Source organism: Bos javanicus, chromosome 1, assembly GCF_032452875.1.
Source record: "Bos javanicus breed banteng chromosome 1, ARS-OSU_banteng_1.0, whole genome shotgun sequence".
In the NCBI taxonomy this organism is placed as follows: Eukaryota; Metazoa; Chordata; class Mammalia; order Artiodactyla; family Bovidae; genus Bos; species Bos javanicus.
In genome coordinates, this window is record NC_083868.1 from 59,289,893 (window position 1) to 59,310,101 (window position 20,209).

General features: G+C 43.0%; 1 protein-coding gene across 31 annotated transcripts in view; it reads right to left on the reverse strand.

Annotated features, from left to right (window-relative positions):
• Window positions 1–20,209, reverse strand: part of ZBTB20 (zinc finger and BTB domain containing 20) — an 865,788-nt gene that overhangs the window by 77,055 nt on the left and 768,524 nt on the right. For 29 of the 31 annotated variants that reach the window (XR_009738480.1, XM_061427533.1, XM_061427538.1 and 26 more), the window contains one exon: window positions 963–1,063. The exons of the other annotated variants lie outside the window; for them this stretch is intronic. The gene's annotated coding sequence lies outside the window, so the exon portion shown is untranslated. The remainder of the gene's footprint in view (window positions 1–962; window positions 1,064–20,209) is intronic. 31 annotated transcript variants of the gene reach the window in all.

Below are 20,209 nucleotides of genomic sequence, written 5' to 3' on the forward strand. Positions count from 1 at the left end.
AATCCTACCTGAAGCCTGGGAAAAACGTTAGTTTCCTAGGTTTAGCATTTTCCAGTAACAGAGATGTCTGTAAAACACCATCCCATTACCTGCCTCACACCATACAGGAAAACGAGCAAGTACAACCAGCATGAGTTTTTGTTTTAAAATGTATAATTGTTTTGCATGCATAGCCTCTAAATAATTTAAAGTTCTGGCTTTTCTAGTGAAAGAAGGCATATATTTATCTGTTACTTCTAGCAATGATTAATCAAAATTTGATGTCAGTCTTTCATCAGTATTTCCTGTTGGCATCCAGCTCCTACCCCAACTTACTTCTTCAACTCGACTTGCAGGGGTCATACTTCTCCTATGTAAATGTCTGACTTGAAGGGAACTCAATCGAGTACCCAGAGCCTTGCATCCAGAGGGCAGAGCTGACCTGGGCACAATGGTTTAGAGACGTGGCTGAAGGAGCCCACAGACACAAGGGTGGGTGTTGGCCCCTTGGGTAGCAAGGAGACCACAGCATGGGGGCACAGAGAGGCAGCTACATCACAGGTGGACATGAGCACAGAAAACTGGCTCACAAATGTGACCAGGGCAGCGTGAAATGACAAGCTGCAGCGAGATGCAACAGAGCTGCACAGAAGGGCGATGAGAGGCAAACACAGAGGGCTGGAGCTGCCACGGCTTCAGGCCGAGGCACAGATGACCCAGTGGAACAGCACCGGTCCCTGCAAAGTGCGTGCAGCTCAGCTCAGCCACCTGGGAAGCGGGCGTGATGCTGCCCAGGGCTCGCACTGCAGGCTGGAAGCCGAGAACCAGTGTAGGCACCTCAGGACTGAGTCTGGTTACATCACTGCATCCAAGAGATGAAGCCATCTAAAATTTCATCTGCTCTTACAATTGTGAGTGCTTTTTTTTTTTTAATTAAACAAAGTGAACTGAGAAGCCTTTCACTGGAGGCATAATGTACTCACAGTAGTTTTCAAATAAATGGTGTCACTCTTCAGGTAAATCACTCCAAGGCTTGGGCCTAGTGCAGCTGTTCATTGGGGCAGGGAACACAGAGCGGCTGCATCTGGATCAGACAAGAGACAAACAAAAATAAGGCTGTCAAAGGAGGAGACAACGGAGATCACTAGTTCTGAGAGAGCCAGAACCCTCGGACTTGATTGAGAGTCTGGTTCCGCATTTTGCACAAGAGACTTGGCGAGTCAGGGGAGGGAGATGGAGATGGTGTTGTCCAGGCCCCATTTTCAGCATTTCTACCCAACTGCCTGTCTGGTGTGAGAACGTCAATAGCACCCGCCAGTACAGATGGGGCTGAAGGAGCTGACGTTGGAGCTGACGTTGGTCCTAAGTTGGAGCTGAGGGTGAGGGTAGAGCAGTGGTCCCCAACCTTTTGGCACCAGGGACCAGTTTCGTGAAAGACAATTTTCCAATGGACCAGGGGGAGGGGGATGGTTTCAGGATGATTCAAATGCATTACATTTATTGCTCACTTTATTTCTATTTATTTCTGAGCTTCCCTAGTGGCTCAGATGGTAAAGAGTCTGACAGCAATGCAGGAGACCTGTGTTCAATCCCTGGGTCCGGAAGATCCCCTGGAGAGGGGAATGGCAACCCATTCCAGTATTCTTGCCTGGAGAATCCCATGAATGGAGGAGCCTGGCGGGCTACAGTCCATGGCGTCCCAAAAAGTTGGACATGACTGAGCGACTAACACTTTCTAACACTCCTTTATTTCTATTATTATTACATCAGCTCTACCTCAGATCGTCAGGCATCAGATTCTGGAGGTTAGGGACCCCCGGGGAGGGGAAGCGGGGGTGGCGCCCCTCCACCTGGCTACAGCTGACTCCTCCAATGCTCATTTCCCCTGTCTCTCCCTCTTTGTCGCTCCAAGATTCTTGCCTGTCTTACAGATGCCCACGGACCCGAATGTGTTTCTGACCTCTTGCCTTCTTGCCAGCCTTCACTGCAGGCTGCTTCCTGCTGCATCCTCTAACCCTGAGAGGTGCAGCCTCAGGGGTTACAGAATGGACTCCCATCTGTCTCAGAGACTCATACCCAGAGGTACTTTTCCCAGGTTTTGGCCCTTTGGTCACCTGGGCCTGATGACCACTTTATTCTGGAAGCTCTCCTCCCTTCTCATCAGGATACGGCACCATCCTGACTTCGCTCCTGCTCTCAGTTCTCTCTTCTCTCTTCTGCTTCCTTCCTTGGCCTCTTCTCTTTCCCCAAATGCAGACATACCTCAGGATACTCTTCACAAGCTTTGCCTACACACCCACCCTCCATGGCCTCAACAATCACTTCTCCATAGACAACACCCACATGGCTATCTTTAGTTCTCACTTGTCTACAGAGCTCCAGACACTTATTCTAAATAACTGCTGGTTATTGGTTCATTGATTAATTTGTTTGTTTGTTCATTCATTCACTGTTTACATAGACTCTATTAGGCACCTGGAAAAGATGAATAAGATGGGGCCTCTAACTTTGAGAAGCTCACATCTCCATCGTACACTTCACAGGCACTTCCAACTCAGAAAGTTTCAAGCAGAATTCATTGCTTTTCCCTCAAAATAAGTGCCTTCTCTAGTCTTCCCATTTCCTGCTATTGGTACCATTTCCTTCCAGTTACTTGTGCCTACAATTGAGGAGTCTTGTTTAATTCCCCTTTTTCTTTCATTTCCCATAACCAATAAGCTGCCAAGTCCTGTGGTTTTTACTCAGGCTGTGAATCAATGCTCACTTTTTATCCCTTTATCACCTGTTGCCTGGACTTCTGTGAGTGCCTCCTACTTGGCTTCCCTTCCTCCAGATTCTCTTTACTTCTTGTTCATCCTTCATACCAGCAATGCATTTACTGTTCTGAAGTACCATTCTAAATACATCATTCTTTTGCTCTTTGCTGGATTAAATGCAGACTTCTCGGCTTGGCATTTAAGGTTTCTACAATATAGCCCCATTCTAATTTCCTTTTCTTTTTTTTTCTATAGTCCATTCTACATTGCATAAGTTCCATTCCTTCCCATCAGGGTCATGGTCTTTCCTCCCTTTTCCTAACATCTGCATAGAGCTTCCTTAAGGGCAATCCAAATACCATCTCACTTATACGACATTTCCCAAAGCAAAGTGCCCTTTCTTGAATCCTAAAGAACTTTTTGCACCGTTCCCTTTGCACATTCTATGAAAAAGGAAAAGAAAGCGTTAGTTGCTTAGTTATGTCTGACTCTTTGGGTCCCCATGGACCGTAGCCCGCCAGGCTTCTCTGTCCATGGAATTCTCCAGGCAAAAATACTGAAGTGGGTTGCCCTTTCCTCCTCCAGGGGATCTTCCTGACCCAGGGGTCAAACACAGGTCTCTGGCATTGCAGTTGGATTCTTTACAGTCTGAGCCATCAGGAAAGCCCTTACATATCTTATGGACTCTAATATTTATTTGTGTAATATTTCTTCCTGCTTAAGCTTCTTGAAGGCAGAGACCATTTTTACTCTCTTTTACCCCATTGTGCGCAATGCCTTACACACAGCTTAGCACTCGGCGGCTATCTGCTGATCCAAATTTAAAAGGAATAAAGATGCTTTCTTGGAGTCATGGAAGCTGAGACTGAACTGGAAAGACCTTGAAGCTCATCTACTCCAAACCCTCATTTTTCAGATGAGGAGATCAAGGGAACTGAGTTGCTCAATGCCACATCCTTGCTAGTGGCTGAGTAAAGACAACTGATAGAAAAAGTCACAAATCTCTAAATACCTACCAGTGCTTTCTCAGAACAAGTAGGCCCAGCAGACCATCAGCAGTGACCAGACAGAGAGAGTGAGGAGTTGGGGTGCATAATCTGCAAGGATACACTGGTTTCCACAAAATGAAGAACTTTGTTTCCCTTTCTTTAATAAACCAAACTAATAAATGGCTTTTTTATAGTTAAGTGTTTTAAAAATGAGGGTGGATTTAAAGAACAAGGGAGCAAACCCTTCTAATAATACAAGCAGAAACATTTGCGACAATATTGCAAATACCACTGGAGTGATCAACTCAGGGTGAAAAAGCAGAATGAAGAAATTTCTCATGCTTTGGAAAAGCAGTGCATTCAGCTGAAGTTCTAGGTGAGAACAGGCTGCGGTAATTCTACAGTTAAATTCATCTTTCTATAGACACATAGGCTATTGGCAATCCTGCTATTATGCCACACCAATAAATCTTTTCCCACCTAGCTTTGCCCAGTTTTTATCCTATGCTGCTGTTGCTGCTAAGTCACTTCAGTCGTGTCCGACTCTGTGTGACCCCAGAGACGGCAGCCCACCAGGCTCCCCCGTCCCTGGGATTCTCCTGGCAAGAACACTGGAGTGGGTTGCCATTTCCTTCTCCAATGCATGAAAGTGAAAAGTGAAAAGTGAAAGTGAAGTTGCTCAGTCGTGTCCGACCCTCAGCGACCCCATGGACTGCAGCCTACCAGGCTCCTCCGTCCATGGGATTTTCCAGGCAAGAGTACTGGAGTGGGGTGCCTTTGCCTTCTCCTTTTATCCTATAGGTTTGTTTAAACGTTTACTTATTTTCCTTTCATTATATCTCCAATCTCCTTGTAGAAAAGGATAGTGACTGCTTCCAAGACTGTTCTAATTTTCGTCCCTTATTCTTCTCTTGTGGTAGAAGAAACATTAACTGTTTAATCTCCTCTCTATCCTCATCCTCAAACAGAATCATTTTCTTTCACCTGATGATGGAAAGCCCAATAAAACATGTCGTGGAGATAGCAGTGTTTCCCTAAGTGAGGAAAACAGACTTTTCCAGGGGATCTCAGTAGTTTTTATGTGTCCAGAAGAACTCAGCTCTTAAGCACTAGCCACCAGTCCTATAAAACTCCATCTGCCTCCCCACGTGAGCATGCTACTCATGTTACTCACTGTTAATCCCAGAGGAAAACTTGGTACTGGTTATCATGTTCTCTTGGCCAATATGGTGGAGCCATGTGAGGTACTGAGAGATCCATTATATATAACACCCCAGGAGCCACATAAACAGCAAATTGGGTTCAAGAGCGCCTCACAGTTCTTACTAAATCGTCACATGGCTGGATAGATTATCAACAGGTCACCAGACAGAGCTTCCTTCTCTTTGCTTCCTTGGCAACTATATTAAAATGATAGAGGAAATCACTTGTTGATATGTCTAGTACATTGCAATGAAAAATTACCTGGAAGCATACACATCCATCGTGTAATTACGTAAGTGTACATTTTAAATATGTCTAACATTTGATTTAAATTGTGCATATTATAATTAAGTGGAGACACAATCTTTCTGTCCTTTAATCAAACTCCTCTTATCAGCTCCACAGCCTCTTGCTATGAGTTTCCTTTCCTTTTTGGGCAAATTGTCACCTCTCTCTTTCTTATTTCCCCTCTTGCCACAGCACACACCCGAAGGTTTTTAATTAGAACTGCTGCATGGTGTGTCATGTTCTACTGCTTAAGGAGTAGTGATGTTCTAAAAAAGACCCAGGGAAATTGACTACATGAGGTTTCATATTTATCCTTTTTCAATGGCATCCATATCCAATGTACTCAGTTTTTAAGTCAAAAGGTAAGAGGCTGCTGGGGTCTTACATTTCCCCCATAGAAATCCAGCTATTCTCTCTGCCTCTTATATCATCGCTGTAAAAATGAATCTTCTCTGGGAGCCCAGCTGGCAAGGTTCTGGATGGTGTCAGAGGCAGAGGAGACAGTGGGTCATTTCCATTCCAGACCGCTGTACTGTTGATGGCTCTGCAGATCTGTCTCGAAGCCCTTAGAGAGCAGGGCTGTTATATAACATGCCGCCACAGACTGCTGTGAGGAACTTTCTGTGGAGGTCTCATTTTAGTATGACCATTTCCATACCAAATCATTCTAAAATGACAGATGGGACTTCTATGACAAAAGCTTACAAAAAAAAAAAGTAACAATAATTTGTTAGATGTTTAACTGTTGTTAGAGACTGTATGAGGAATTTTTATGTGTAAATCTGTTCTTATTCAATCCTCAGCCGTGATGCAGGTGTTAATATACCCATTTTATAAATGTGGAAAAGTGAGACCCAGAGTCCTCAATCAACTACTCTAAGATTAGGAAGCTGTGGGTAGTGTGAGACCCACGTCTTACTGACTCTAAATCTGTGCTCTTTTCACTACACAACAACTGCTCCAACACAGCACGAGCACGTTTCTAGTTCCCACTGTGAGTTCAGCACAAGAAAGAGGTTTATGTTGTTTCCATGATGGTTCAGAGTCACTGCAAGACCTGGGGGCAGAGATCTCAGGTGGCGGAACTCTTTCAGAAATGATGACTCCTTTTCTATTTGAAGATGAGGATGCTTTAGGCTGGTGTTCTCAAATGCTGATGAACAAATGAATCACCCAGGATTTCTCATTCAGCATGTCTGGGGATGGAGTCTGTGATTCTACATTTCTACAGGCTCCCAGGTGATGCTGATGACATCAATCTGGGTACCACAGATCCTGTGTCTGACACTCACCTTCCTACTGAGGGTCGTTTTCAAAGGAGCAACTCAAGCTGAAAAACTTGGCTACCAGTTCACACAACACGACTAGCTTCTGATTCAGGGCCAGTTTGTCAAGTCATCGGACATTAGGCAGAATTCATGGAGTTTCTGGCAGAGAGCACATTATGGGGAAAAAAAAGAGTTTCTGGATCCCTCAGGGCTTTCCTCCTCCCAACTGGAAATTAAAATGATAATGTCTCTAACATGTAAAATTCCTATTGCTTACATTATTGTTATTTTTAACAATAATTATCTGGTAATAATTCAAATAACACCTTTCCTCTGAGAAATTCAATGAGCTTTACTAACCTTAATTGTCTAACAGCAATTCCCAGGTGTAGATAGAGCTGTCTCAAAGATCACAGTATATTTAAAATTGTCCCACTTCCCTCCTTTCTTCGCCCCAAATGTAGTGGTGAATTAGTGGCAGTTCAGTTCAGTTCAGTTCAGTCGCTCAGTCGTGTCCGACTCTTCGAGACCCCATGAATCGCAGCACGCCAGGCCCCCCTGTCCATCACCAACTCCCGGAGTTCACTCAGACTCACGTCTATCGAGTCAGTGATGCCATCCAGCCATCTCATCCTCTGTCGTCCCCTTCTCCTCCTGCCCCCAATCTCTCCCAGCATCAGAGTCTTTTCCAGTGAGTCAACTCTTCTCATGAGGTGGCTGAAGTACTGGAGTTTCAGCTTCAGCATCATTCCCTTCAAAGAAATCCCAGGGCTGATCTCCTTCAGAATGGACTGGTTGGATCTCCTTACAGTCCAAGGGACTCTCAAGAGTCTTCTCCAACACCACAGTTCAAAAGCATCAATTCTTCGGGGCTCAGCCTTCTTCACAGTCCGACTCTCACATCCATACATGACCACAGGAAAAACCATAGCCTTGACTAGACGGACCTTTGTTGGCAAAGCAATGTCTCTGCTTTTGAATATGCTATCTAGGTTGGTCATAACTTTCCTTCCAAGGAGTAAGCATCTTTTAATTTCATGGCTGCAGTCACCATCTGCAGTGATTTTGGAGCCCAAAAAAATAAAGTCTGACACTGTTTCCACTGTTTCCCCATCTATTTCCCATGAAGTGATGGGACCGGATGCCATGATCTTCGTTTTCTGAATGTTGAGCTTTAAGCCAACTTTTTCACTTTCCTCTTTCACTTTCATCAGGAGGCTTTTGAGTTCCTCTTCACTTTCTGCCATAAGGGTGGTGTCATCTGCATATCTGAGGTTATTGATATTTCTCCCGGCAATCTTGATTCCAGCTTGTGCTTCTTCCAGCCCAGCGTTTCTCATGATGTACTCTGCATATAAGTTAAATAAGCAGGGTTACAGTATACAGCCTTGACGTACTCCTTTTCCTATCTGGAACCAGTCTGTTGTTCCATGTCCAGTTCTAACTGTTGCTTCCTGACCTGCATACAGATTCCTCAAGAGGCAGGTCAGGTGGTCTGGTATTGCCATCTCTTGAAGAATTTTCCACAGTTTCTTGTGATCCACATAGTCAAAGGCTTTGGCATAGTCAATAAAGCAGAAAGAGATGTTTTTCTGGAACTCTCTTGCTTTTTCCATGATCCAGCGGATGTTGGCAATTTGATCTCTGGTTCCTCTGCCTTTTCTAAAACCAGCTTGAACATCAGGAAGTTCACGGTTCACATATTGCTGAATTAGTGGCAAGGGGTTACTAATTGGCAAAGACCCACTAGCTCCTCATTTGAGTCACAGGAAATTTCATAAGGCAAGGGTAAATCCAAGAAATAATCAGCAGAAAGGTGGTTGTGGGGGCAGAGAATATTGGTGAGAGGGAAAAGGAGAGAGGTAAAAGGAGTAAGAAAAAGAAAAGAGAAAGTAAAATCACAGAACTGGACACATGATCTTGGATGAGTCATGGCTTAGCTTTTTCCTCTGCAAGAAAAAGATTTTATGATTTTTAAAGTCCTTTAAAACTCTGAAAGTGAAAGTTGTTCAGTTGTATCCAACTCTCTGAGACCCCATGGACTATACAGACCACGGAATTCTCCAGGTCAGAATCCTGGAGTGGGTAGCCTTTCCCTTCTCCAGGGGATCTTTCCAACCCAGGGATCAAACCCAGGTCTCCGCATTTCAGGCGGATTCTTTACCAGCTCAGCCACAAAGGAAACCCCTTAAAACTGTAATAGTCCCCTGAGAAGAAAGATGAGGGAATTAAGTGGCTTATCCACCTGTTAAACCATTAAACTTGTTAAAGAAATCCGTTTGACTTTTAACTTTTTAACTAATTACCTGAAAGGAATTCCGAAGTCTATGTCATCAATCTCACCTTTTTGGAAACTGATGAGAAAACCATTTAATGAATAAGGCGCCAGAGGTATCATAGCCAGAAAAACTAGTCAGGAACCCTATCTTCAGCTTTGTGATGCTATAGGAAATGTTTTACTTAAAAAAAAATTACCTCTTTAATTAACCACTAGTTAATACCCATGTCCAGAAGAATCATCACTGATGGCCTGAAGACCCCTAGGATAGCCCTGCCAATAGAAGGTCCCACTATCTGTCCCTTTAAATTTGTGTTAATTTTCTCTACAGAGACGTTGATTCCTCTTTGATCACTCACAAACTCTGTTAATAAGAGCTGCTCATCCAGGAACCTTAGTGCTGTTAGGTAAAGTTGATTTTTGTTCTTAAAATAAGAGATCTTTGGGATATATACATATGCATATAAACATGTTTATAAATATTTGTACATATGATAATACTTTTTCTGGTTTTAATGAATACTTGTGATGGAAACCCCTTTTCTAAGTCATTAGATACTAGAATCTTCTGGTCCAGAAAGCCTGCCACAGGATCTAGTGATAAGGTCACTTCAAACTCCGTAATGAGGATTCCAACCTGAGAACAATGTATGGTGCAGCACATGACTTGGTGTTATATCAGAGTTATCTATATTTTGCCCCTTGCACTGAGTATATTTTCTGGAATAATCATTGCATTGTGTCTAAATGGAGAAACATCAAAATGGCATTACCTGCAAGAAGATACTGTCACTGTCCCCAAAGCGAAAACCCCTTTCTTCTCCCTGCTCCTATAAGCCTCCATAGTAGTGTGGCTACCATTATAAAATGCTTACTGTGCGGCAGGTCTTGTGCTTGGCACTTTTTATATATTATTTAACTTATCCCTTGGACCATAAAGAAGGCTGAGGGCCGAAGAATTGATGCTTTTGAACTGTGGTATTGGAGAAGACTCTTGAGAGTCCCTTGGACTGCAAGGAGATCAAACCGGTCAATCCTAAAGGAATCAATCCTGAATATATATTGGAAGGACTGGTGCTGAAGCTGAAGCTCCAACACTCTGGCCACCTGATGCTAATAGCTAACTCATTAGAAAAGACCCTGATGATGGGAAAGATCAAAGGCGGGAGGAGAAGGGGATGACAGAGGATGGGATGGTTGGATGGCATCACCAACTCAATGGACATGAGTTTGAGCAAGCTGGTGGAGATGGTGATGGACAGGAAAGCCTGGTGTGCTGCAGTCCATGAGGCTGCAAAGAGTTGGACACGACTGAGCTACTGAACAACACCTTATCTCTTACACTCACTCTTTGGATGTGGGAGTTTTCTGATTTTACTCATGAGGAAACTGATGTTTAGGAAAGGTGAAGGATGAAGTTTTTTCACCATAGATCATGATGCTAGAGGGTAGCAAAGCAGGGCTCCAGGGCCAGATTTTAAGCACAGTGCTCTGGCGCTTAACCGACACCAAGCTTGTGATTGCTAAGCAGCTGCTCTCCTGCTGTCATTCCACTGCTGTTCATTTGAGGTCCTCATCATAGACTTATAGTATTAGATTCTCCACCATGGTCCTGCATTGCCATCTGAAATCTTTTTTTAACTTTTTCCAAAACCTTCTCTACTTGATTTATGTTTTCCTTCCTTCCTTTGATTAATACATCAATCCAAACCCATTACCATTTTTTGTTCAACAGATCTTTATCATCATTTTGCTAGCTACTTTTTGGCCCTCATTCCCATTCCAAATTATTCTTCTGAGGCCTCCCATTTGATCTCAAATGCTCCAGCCTTAGCTTGAGAACTTCCCTTCCTTAATGCCTAAAGAAACTTCATTTTTCACCTGGTCCATTAGTAGGCTCCTGCTGACCTCACTAAATGTTCATTCTGACCCCATGATCAACCATTTCAACACTCTTCTCAGTGACTCTCCAGATTTCCTTGCTTCCCTAATTTTCTATGTACTGGGCCTCTTCTTATGTTATTCAATCATGAATCTGTATCACCACTCACCATTCCCTGCCACTCTTAGTTCAAAACTCTACATGTGCACACCATCTGTAACCTCACTCCTGCTTAGTGTTGCTTCTGAGTACAAGCCTACAGTAGTTTTCCCTCATATGTTTTACTTTATCAAGTCTCATTCTTTTTTCTCTTTTTCAGTTGATGATCTTGCCTCCTACATTAGTAAGAGGAAATAGACCATCTAGTGTGGTAAGCTCACAAGCTCTCACTTCCATATCCAATATCTTTGAAGTTTTCTCATGTTGTCTCCTTAAAATATATCGATACCCTTTTCTACAATCTCCTCCTGTCTTGGAGGTTATCCTCTCCTTCCCTTTGGGCTTCCCTGGTAGCTCAGATAGTAGCTCAGAATCTGGCTTCAATGTAGGAGACACTGGTTCAATTCCTGGGTCCAGAAGATCCCCTGGAGAAAGCAATGGCAACCCACTCCAGTATTCCTGCCTAGGAATTCCCATACACAGAGGAGCCTGGTGGGCTACAGTCTGTGGGGTTGCAAGCAGTTGGACATGACTGAGCAACTTTCACTCACTCATTTGGTTTCATCAATGGTGTTTTCCTCTGTACTTAAAGACATATTCATTCACAATGGTACTAAATTGATCATAAAATATGATGTTTTCCTCTGTCATCTGCTCTTGCCCTTCAAAATCTTTTCAGGTGGTATATTTCAAAGTGAGTTTTATAGAACACTAGAACTTCAAGATGAACCTCAAAAAAGTCCTTTAGTCAAACAAATACAGGAAACGCTGAATACTATATGCCTGTCTTATAAACTCAAAATGTACACTGTCCAAACTTATAGGATTATAGACTCACCCCTTGTTCCCCAGTTTTTCTAATGGCACATTTAGTAACTTCAGAATATGCTTAGAGAAAAGATGCTTTAGTAGATGTCTCCTGGTTCTAAAGTCATTAGCCTAGGTATGTTAGTTCACTGAATCTATATCAAATAAGCCCTCTCAGATATCCTTTCCGTCAATACTCCATTTGGTTTAACCTAGTTAACTTGCAGAATGTCAGAAAGACTAAGCACGTTCGTATCTCTGAGTGCCTGAACATACCATTTTGGCTGTTGGCAAGGCCTCTGTGATCTTTTTCTCATTTAGACCTTTCCTTCTTTCAAGGCCCATATCAAATCATGTATCTTATGAAAACTGCTTCAGCCCATGTTGACCTCTGCTACTCATATAATAACACTTAGGTAAATGGTTATAGTTTAACCCCTGTTTCCTCTATCACTTGGTAAGAATGCAAATTCTCCAGGACATGGACCTTGGTTTACACATTACAGAAATTCCAGCACCCAGGGTCACCCTTTGTTGCAATACTGCTGCTGCTGCTGCTAAGTTGCTTCAGTCGTGTCCGACTCTGTGCGACCCCAGAGACGACAGCCCACCAGGCTCCCCGTCCCTGGGATTCTCCAGGCAAGAACGCTGGAGTGGGTTGCCATTTCCTTCTCCTGTTGCAATACTAGGGGGTTATAATCATATTAATAGTAGTCGGGAACAGAAATACTTAACACTGGGGTATGTTAGGTAAATACTTGATTTCCGTAGCTATGGACACAATTTAATATGCTAAAGGCCCAGGTGAATGTACCACCACCTTGTGGGGAGGAAGCACCGTTCACTATTGACATCATCACCTCCATAAATAGAAACCTGTATGCTTTGGGGAGAAGAAGACCAGATCTATAAGAGCAAAGGCAGCTCTGTCCTTAGGTAAAGATGAGACTACGCATTCAGTTCAGTTGCTCAGTCGTGTCCGACTCTTTGCGACCCGATGAATCGCAGCACACTAGGCCTCCCTGTCCATCACCAACTCCCTGAGTTCACTCAGACTCACGTCCATCAAGTCAGTGATGCCATCCAGCCATCTCATCCTCTGTCGTCCCCTTCTTCTCCTGCCCACAATCCCTCCCAGCATCAAAGTCTTTTCCAATGAAATGGGGAGAAAGCTAAAATAATCCAAAACCAGTGGAACAAATGCCTCTCTACCAGTGATGCAATCATTATTCAGAATCATTGTATCATGGTATCTAGATGGTAAAAACAAGCCTCTTTTTTCTACAGAAGGAAGTCAGTCTCATGAGAGGATTATCACTGCCCCTTGTCACAGCACTGGAATACAGACTATGCCATTCTGCAGGGTGGTAATCACTTGCAAGATGATAATGGACCAAACATGCTCCTGCCTTCCAGGCGGCTTCCAATCTCTAATTCTTTGGGTCAGTCTCAAGACACATTGCACCGAATACGTCAAGACAATCTGGCTGCCACCAGCACAACATTGTAACCCCCAATGAACTGGATCACTTCCATAAAGCTCTTTTACCGCCCCATCACATGGGCTGCTGAGCAGGTTTTAAGTCTCAGGTAGGTCTGCAATAACCAGATATTAAGGAGCTTTGAGTTTTTCAAATTAGATGTTATCTGAAGTTAAGACTTAATGGATTCCCTAATAGTGAGCTTGCAGTGAGGCTAGGACTAGAAATTTGCTCTCTTGATGCCTAGTCAGGGAGTTTGATTATGAGAGAAACAGAGTATATCTTTTTCCCTTAAAACTGCAGCAACTTATGATTTTCACATTTTGGGTAGAGGAGAAAATGCATTTCATTAAGGTACAGCTTGTGAAATATTTTGCTGTCTTTCTGGATAAAAAGTGGTATGCAAACCAAAGATCTAATTAAAAACTATAAACGAGAATGTTTTACTTAGGCTTACTTCAAAATAGGTACAGATTGTATTATGTAATGTGTGAAAATAGTAGGAAGAAGGTAAAAATGCTGTAATAGAAAACTCTGTGTTGGTCCTTCATTAAAATTCATAGCAATGTATGAGAGTATTAGTAGCAATAATCAATGATAAGCATTTTTAAAACTAGAATTTTTATTGTGGGAGATTACTGGGTAGGTGAAGCTAAATGGCTTAGCTATTTTCCTGTCATGCCCCTGTTCAGAGTTGCCGTTCTGGACAATTTACACATTTGAGAGTGAAAATGAAGGGTGACCTGACTTTTGAATGTGTCCTAGGCCACCAGGTCAAGGTTGCTGCCATCTGAGAACCATGGGCAGTTTCTGCAGTACAGTATCTTAATTTCTTCTTTTTGTGGTTAAAATAGTTAATTTTTATATTCTACGTGAAATCTGAGATCTCTACAGCTTTCTCCTGTTGTCACATGTGGTGGAGACAAGGGGATACTATTGGCAATCTTTGCATTGATTTAGACACATCAAAACTTATGAGGTACTTCCATGGATACTTTTTAAAAGTGAATTCTCCTCACCATGAGTTTACATAGATGAGAAGAAGATTGGGGTTGAGGAGGGAGGTTAAAGTTGCCCAGCTAATAAGCAGTAGAGTTTAATCTAAAAAATGTGATTTTCAGTAGAAAATCCTCTTTTATCACCCAAAATGTCCATGGCTACCAACAAGCTTTGTGGCGAATCTGAGAAGTAGAGGACTGGGTAGAGAATCAGAAATACCTTGTTTTCCTGGATCTGATAAATACTAGTTGTGTGATCTTGGTCAAGTCACTAACTTTTCTGAGTCTTATCAAATCATGAATGAGGAAACAATGAATGATATAATTACCTCCTAGCCATGAAATCTTTCACCTGTAAAATGATATTGATTAATAATGGGTGCGTAGCCTATCTCCCAAAGTTGTGAGCTAAAAGAAGCTGATGTACACTGAAGTGCTTTGCATTCTGCGAACTACGGAATCAACATAGTCTCAAAGAATGGCCACTGGAGGGACTAGGGAAGGGCCTCTGTGTCTGTCCACACATACAGCCAGTCCACTTCCACTCAGGATTGGGGATAAGCTGTAATAGAGCACCAGCAGAGGCTCAAACCCCTCCCCTTCTAGGGAGCTGCTCAGTGTCACCGAAGCGAAGTTAACTTGAGTAGGTGAGCCAAACGTTCAAGTTCCAGCTTTGCTGAGTATAAGCCACAGAGAATCCTGAGCCACCCTGTAGGTGACAACCACTGCTCCTCCAGGTGTGTCTGAAACACTGGGGAGATCCGGGGAGGGCAGTACAGGAAGCGGGGGAAGGCGTCAGACCTCCCTGCTCCCCAGGCCCAGTTTTCTCCTGCACACACAGCTCCATCCCTCGTGACTTCACCTGGCAGCCCCAGGAGACAGAATAGACCCAAAAAGAGCAGGAGCCTCCCCTCTGGATAACCTAAGTGCTCTGATGGAAAGACAGAGGGTATCAGCAGAGAGGCTGTACTGAGTCGGCATTGATTTCTCCGGCCTTTGTCTGCATCTGGTTTCCGTCTCGTTTGGAGGTGGTTACTGTTACTACAAGCAGCATGAATCATGTCTCTGTTAAAAAACAGAGCTTCAATTGTCTTACATAACCCCTGATAACTGAACGTCTAATAATAGCAAGCCATTTACAGGTAGAGAGTCTGTCTTCCTCCCAGACACACACACACACACACACACACACACACACACGCTACTCCCAGTGTCTCACAGTAAAGTGAGGCAGGCAGGGAGGAGGCAGAGGGAAAAAGGGGACAACACGGTCGACTTCGGAGGATTTTAAAAAATAATGAATAATCATGCATCACAGGACCTGAGGACCACCATGTTTAACTAAAGTACGTTTTATAGACTGTAAGAATCAGACATTCTTCTTTAAAGTATATGAAACAGCAAGGAATCCAAACATACCTCCTCTAGCATTCTATGACTGTATAAAACCCCCAGACTCCAAAGACACAAAGGAGTGCAGGGGCTAGGAAGGAGAAGTTTTACTGAATTTGAAACTAGCTTACAGCAGGTAGGTTTAATCTTCTCAGGACTTTTTCTCCTCTCCTTTTTGTGTGACCAGAGAAAGATATCTCAAAGGTTCCTGGCTATAGTCATTATGCAAAAATTCCAGACAGTGAAGAACAACTGGAAACATGGCTGCAGTGTCCCGCTCTGCAGGCAATGCCTTGTCGGGTGCTATTCCCTGAGCCACTATCTTTGGGATGGAGAACCTTGCATCTGAAGACTTGTGTTTTCCCATGAACATAAACTCTGCCTTGTAGGTCAAGATGAAGTCTTTTCATACACGACCCCCACTCCACCGCCCGTTAAGGTGATGGCCAAAAAGCAAAATAAGAGGACAGGCTGAAAAGAATGACTCAAAAATTACGAATGTAAGTTTCCCTTTAAAACATTCATTTGATTGAGGACCAAAAAAAGCCTCTAGATAGCAAGCTAAAAAGTGTATGAGAAAAAAATAATCTAAATTTGTATCATGCATGTCTCTATTTCCTTATCATGACCATCTTAAGAACAATCAATTCAGGCTATGTTTTTGGAGTATGCATTCCCAGGAGCCCAATAGCTCTAGGTATCAGAGAAATTGGACCAAGGGAGGACTTCTTGGAAAATCATCGACAGGCTACATCCAGTCACTCATCTGGGCTAGGACCACAGAAGGAAAACGTTCTTCTCTGTTTTGATTGTTCAATAACATCAAACAGTGAGCTTGGCTATTTCAAGCCAAAGAATGCTCTAGGACACACCCACTTTGAGGACCAGCACCTGGGTTATTCTGAAGTCTCTTCAGCTGTTTAGGAATGCAAAAGACATATGGATATAGTTATGTGTCAGGATGGCTGTGTGTGCCCTCAAAATAGGATTTATTCTGCCTATTTCCTTTTGGAATATGTCCCACATCCATAAGCAAAAGATTTTTGCATAAGAGGAGGAAAGAAGAGAAAGAAAAACAATAAACAAGAAGAGAGGAGTAGGAAGGAAGATGACTAACGTCCCATTATCACTGCCTGCAAACCTGGCAGGAGTGGATACAAAACTTCTAACTACTGCTGTCTAGAAGTCTTTGCTACGTGCCATGTGGATATGGTTTCTGAAGGAAATGAGTTCTAGATTTTTCTCATGAATATCCAAATGCAGAAAGCAGGGGCTCTTGACCATTAAATCACCCCCACAGAACAGCAGTGGAAGGTAACTGATGGGGCTAGACTCTTACTTCATTCACTTTGTGAATTAAAATGCTCTCAGAGCTGGTGTGTCGGTGGACTAGATGTTTTAACAAAAACAGCCACGAGACACCACAGTTTCTTTCAGGTGAGGCTTTCTCCTCTACCTACTGTGAATGTACTGTTGAATGATTCCTGTTTCTGGAAGAGCAGGTGGCTTGCCTCTTCTCCTTTTCTTGGCCTCAAAAGCCAGGCTCTTCTACAAAACTGTCAGGGCACTGCTCACCATGGTATGTTTGGCACTCAAATTAGGACTTGGTGGGCCAGAAACATTTAAAATGTAAGCGTGGATTGTTATATTATTTTGTGTTGCAATAGTAAGAGGATTCTGGATTGTGGCTGGCAAGCTGATCATAACCACATGCAGTGCAACAAGCCACATGACACAGTATCAGAAGTTCAGAGGTAATATTTTCAAATGACCCAGAGTTTTTTTTTTTTTTATAGAGAAAAGATGGATGCTTTTCCCCCCTTTCAATATGTATTTATTGAATGCCTATTGTCAGTGATGGACTTTTTACTCATAGGAGGGAGCTGGGCTACGCCAGACTCTCACCGTGTTCTTTCTCTTTTAATACTGAACAAAATATCAGTAAAATATCAAGTACAGCATTTTTTTTTAACCTGATAGGCAATCAGTATGTAGTAACTGGCCATGCAGATGAGAGAAGGAACTGGTGATAGTGATGGCAGTGGGAAGAACTTCCTTATAAAAGCACATCAGTTTGAGAACATTTCCGGGACAATTCAGGGAATCCCTGCTGACTCAGTGGTAAAGAATCCACCTGTGATGCAGGAGATGTGGGTTCGATCCCTGGGTGGGGAAGACCCCCTGGAGAAGGAAATAGTAACCCATTCCAGTATCCTTGCCTGGGAAATCCCATGAACAAACGAGCCAGAGGGGCTACAGTTCATGGGGTTGCAAGAGTTGGACGTGATTTAAGAACTAAACCACCACTATCAAGGACAATTCAGAGGGAATACCTAAGCAGATCTGGTTTGACCTATGTATGCATTCCAACAAATATCTAAATTCTATTAACCTTTAAACACCTAATAATATGGTCATGCCATTTTTACAGGAATGATTTTTTTTTAAGAAGAGGTATCTATATTTATGTAGTAAGCTTCTCTGTGTTTGTAGAATACTCATAATACTTCTGTACATGCTAAGTCACTTCAGTTGTGTCCAATTCTTTGCGACCCTATGGACTGTAACCTGCCAGGCTTCTCTGTCCATGGGATTCTCCAGGCAGGAATACTAAAGTGGGTTGCCATTTTCTCCTCCATGGGACTCTTTCCAACCCAGGGATCAAACCCGTGGCTCCTATATCTCCTGCATTGGCAAGGGGGTTCTTTACCACAAGTGTCACCTGGGAATCCCAGAATACTTCTGAGAACCCATCTTACATTTTAGGACCATTTCTAAGAATCCAGCCATTTATTATTTTAAAATCAACTTCAGTGCTTCCCTGGTGGTCCAGTGGTTAAGAATGCCTGCCAATGCAGAGGACGTGAGTTGGATCCCTGCTCTGGGAGGATCCCACCTGCTGCAGAGCAACTAGGCCTGTGCACCACAACGACTGTGCCAGCGCTCTAGAGCTGCTGAGCCACAACTACCGAGCTCTCATGTCCCAGCTGCTGAAGCCCGCGTGCCCTAGAGCCCATGCTCCGAGACAAGAGAAACCACAGCAATAAGAAGCCCACACGTCGCAATGAAGAGAAGCTTCTGCAACTCGAGAAAGCCCTTGAGCAGCAACGAAGACCCAGCACAGCCAAGTATTAAGACATAAACAAAATCAACTTCAAAGCAATTAATTAAGGAGCTCATTGATAACCATGATGCACAAAGTGAGGATGGTGGGATAAGGCAAAGTTAGAATTCTCCAAAATGACTGCATAGAAGCTGAAGAAATGACGGCCCATTTGGTTGGAAGGCATCTGACTATAGATCAGATGACGTGGGTCCCCAGTTATGTTTGTCAAGTGCCTTAGATAAGACACCAGAGAAGGAAATGGCAACCCACTCCAGTATTCTTGCCTGGAGAATTCCATGGACAGAGGAGCCTGGCAGGCTACAGTCCATGGGGTTGCAAACAGTCAGGGAGGATTGAGCAATTATGACTCACTCACTCACTCACTTAGATAAGACAAGGCATCAAACTTCTCTTGAATCTCACTTTCACTTGCATAAAACAGGAGTCCTGGATCTGATGGTCCCTAAGATTCCTTCCAGTGGTAACATCTGATGATTTTAAAGTAAGGAAAGATGACAAAGTAATTCCCTCTTCCTCTCATTTTGCTAAACAGTTTAGGGTTGATTTCCCCTGATCTGTGACTATCCGGTTCACATTCAGTTTTAGGTTTCTGGGTTCTAGAAGTCACACAGTAAATTTTCAAGTCATTTTGCCTTATGTACATGAGAAAATGATAGTGAAACAACTCTTCCTTTCTTTCCATATCACTGTTTCTTCTCATATCAGACTCACACGCCTACCATAAAAACACAATCATCCTCGTCACAGGCCCTCACTCATGCTCATGCAAGCTTATCAGATTGGGTTATTTCTATATTTATGTCCTGGCTATTTTTTCTCTTCCAACTTGTTTATGAAATCCCTGGTAAGCATAAAGCTGCAAAAACAAAAACAAACAAATAAAACAAAGCAGCTCTGTTTGAATAATTTACTTCAGTGAAGGGAATATAAGAAAACGTTCTAACGGGGGAAAAGCTTAAAAAAAACACTCCCATATCCTAGAAAAGACTAAATAAAATGTTTTATCAGTGATAATTTCATATGTTGTTCTTTTTCATCACAGGGAATGCTACATATTGGGTTTATGGTCTGTTGTACAGACGTGGATATTTTCCCCAATATTTCTCAGGCCACTGCATCCTTGAAGCCAAGAAGGCCCAGAGCCTGCCGAGCTGGCTTTACATAGACAAAGGAGCCACACAGAAAACCCAATACCTGGAGCTTATATCATATCCTGCCTAGGCACTCCAGTACTCATGACTCGTTCTTTTCCATCTGCGTCCTGTTCCATTGCTGTTTGATTCCCTTCACCTAGAATGCCCTTTCTTTGCTTCCCTTTACTGCTCAAAATTCTCCCTATCTTTCAAGACCCACCTAGCTCAAGCCCCATTTTAAAGAAGCAACTTAGGTTGATCCAACTTGGGACCCAGGAATAAGTTTCATGGCTAGCAATCAATAATTAGCCCTTGTAATAACTGGAGTCACTGAAAACACATATCTAAGAAGTTCTCAGAGAACACCAGAGAAAAAAGTTTTAGAGTTGCAGGGTCCTCATAAAAGGAGGAAGAAAGCTAGCTTTAAGAAGAGGTCCGATATAGAAGCTGTGGTACATAAAGTAACAGT